The sequence below is a fragment of the Arachis duranensis genome, chromosome 8 (assembly GCF_000817695.3).
Source record: "Arachis duranensis cultivar V14167 chromosome 8, aradu.V14167.gnm2.J7QH, whole genome shotgun sequence".
NCBI classification, from domain to species: Eukaryota; Viridiplantae; Streptophyta; class Magnoliopsida; order Fabales; family Fabaceae; genus Arachis; species Arachis duranensis.
Window position 1 is genome coordinate 28,979,246 of NC_029779.3, and position 2,302 is coordinate 28,981,547.

General features: G+C 38.6%; 1 protein-coding gene across 2 annotated transcripts in view; it reads left to right on the forward strand.

Moving 5' to 3' along the window:
* Nucleotides 1–649: 649 nt before the first annotated feature.
* Nucleotides 650–2,302, forward strand: part of LOC107461856 (uncharacterized) — a 7,565-nt gene continuing 5,912 nt past the window's right edge. For both annotated transcript variants that reach the window (XR_008002142.1, XM_052253072.1), the window contains exon 1: nucleotides 650–1,042. The gene's annotated coding sequence lies outside the window, so the exon portion shown is untranslated. The remainder of the gene's footprint in view (nucleotides 1,043–2,302) is intronic.

A 2,302-nucleotide genomic window follows, 5' to 3' on the forward strand; every position in this document is an offset into this window, starting at 1 on the left:
GCGAGTGAAGACGAGAGTGTTTTAGAGGCTAAGAGGGATGTTGAGTGTGAGAGGGACGAGTGAGGTGTAGAATTAGGGTTTGGAGTTTTGGCATTAAACGACGTCGTTTATCCTCTTTTTCAAAACAATTAAGCATCCCCAGCTGGAACAACCCCTCTTTAGATGAGAAAACTAGTTTTATTCTCGATGCCTCGCAATGTTCTAAAAACCGGACCGGACCGGCCGGTTCAACCGGGTTAATTGGGAGCCGATCATCTAGCTGGTCCGGTCCATCTCCAAAATTGTCCTGAAAAAACGGTGAAAAATCGGTCAAACCGATAGTTAACTGTTGAACCGACTGAACCAGTTGGGTTTTTGCAAGGACCGGTTTTTTCAAAATCCACCAAACGGCGTCGTTTTGACACTGAGGGAAAAAAAGAAAAGAAAAATTGAAGCTGATCTGAAAACCGGATCAGACCGGTCTGTTCGATTAGTATAACTGTGAATCGGCAGCAATCATGGTCCGATTTGCCCCCTAAAACCGTTTTTCTAAAAATCGGAGGAGAACCGTCGAACCAGTCGGTTTCCAGCCGGTTGAACCGGACAGGGAACCGATCTGTTTGAAAGAAACGGCGTCGTTTTTGCCAAATTTGCTTACTTTCGCTCTTGGTTCTGCAGCTCCGTTTCTTTCTCCCTTTCTCCCTTGCTTTCTTTCATTCACATAAACTCAGCCAAAAAACCCTAGCACTGTTAGCCTACACCAACGCCGCCGCAAGGAGTGGCATACTGCCGCCGTCCGTCCGTCTATCTAGCTTCCCTCGTGCTCCAAGTCTTCAACCCCCGTTCGCTGTCACCGATCGCAGCTGCTTCCTCGAGCTCGGCGTCCGTCGTCTTCGTTCGCGTTCTTCGTCGTTCAAGTTTGCTCGGCGTTCACCGTTCGCGTTCACTCGCCGTTCACCGTTCGGGTTCGCATTCGTCTGAAAGCCATGTTGCCCTGCTTCAAACTCTGCAACCAACCCGCGCGCTCCACCTAGCCGTCGAACTGCTCTCTTTTGTTGCCGCCGTGAGTTCCCTAAACCCACCACCAGACAATACACTCACACAACACCAATAATCTGCTTCAAACTCTGCATCTTCTTATTTCTATTACAATAAGTAACTATTTGATTTGGCAGTGGTTTGGATTTTTTTCATAGACTGAATTAAAGTATACAATAGTTATGTTCTCTTCTCTATCACATTGATACTAAGCTTTGAATTCTCTTATTTCGTTTCAAGTTTACCGCACTCAACATGTTTGATGAAATGCTTTAACCATATTTCCGGTAGGTTTTATCATTTCTAGCTTTTAGAAACTTAGTAAGTTGATTGCACGTGAAATTAGAATAATTGGATCTTAGTAATTAGGAAATTTTAGCTGCACAAATAGCACCTTTGTAGAAAACATATTAGCATGATGATTCCACTTGCATTAGTGTTCTTCTGGTAAATTTTAACTGTTAGTGTGAACTTGTTAATTTGCTAATTGTTCTGATGTTGTTGTTCTGTTGTTCTTCTATTATTTTTATTTATTTATTTTTGTTGTGATTTTCTTTTCTTGAACTTGTTAAGTTGATAATTTGCTGAATTGTTGGGCTGCTGTTGTTTTAATTTGCTAAATTGTTAGGTTTCTGTGATTTAATTTGTTGGATTTTCTATTTAGGTCTTGTTCTTGTTTATTTGCTAACTTGTTGTTGTGTATTTATTGTTATCTTTGAGATTCTTGCTGGATATTGGTTATCATTGATTTATTATATGCTTCATGTTTTCATTGTTTTCTTCTTCTGAAGGAAAAAAATTTCTGTTTTCATTGTTTTGTTGATTGTTTGTTTTGTTTCAGAAATTAATTTTTTGTGATCAATGCTCAACTCTAAATGCTGTTCTGTTGGTTTTGCAGTGTTTGTTTTGTTTCAGAAATCAATTTTTTGTTATCAATGCTCAAACACTGAATGTTGTTCTTCTGTTTTTGTTTTGTTTCATAAATCAATATTTTGTGATCAATGCTCAAACTCTGAATGTTGTTCTGCTGTTTTTGTTGTTTCAGAAATCAATTTTTTGTGATTAATGCTCATACTCTGAATGTTGTTCTGTTTTGTTTTAAGGCTGTGTTTAGAAGAGGTGATTGATTTCTGAGTGTTGTTTTGTTTTTGTTTTAAAGCTCTGTGTTGTGTTCAATTTTCATTTTGTAGGAAATTCTTTGAGGTATATAAGAATTAAGAAGGAAGACTATTTTAATGGTATTATTCTGTTGATTTTGGTATGCTACAAGCTTGAACATAGAATT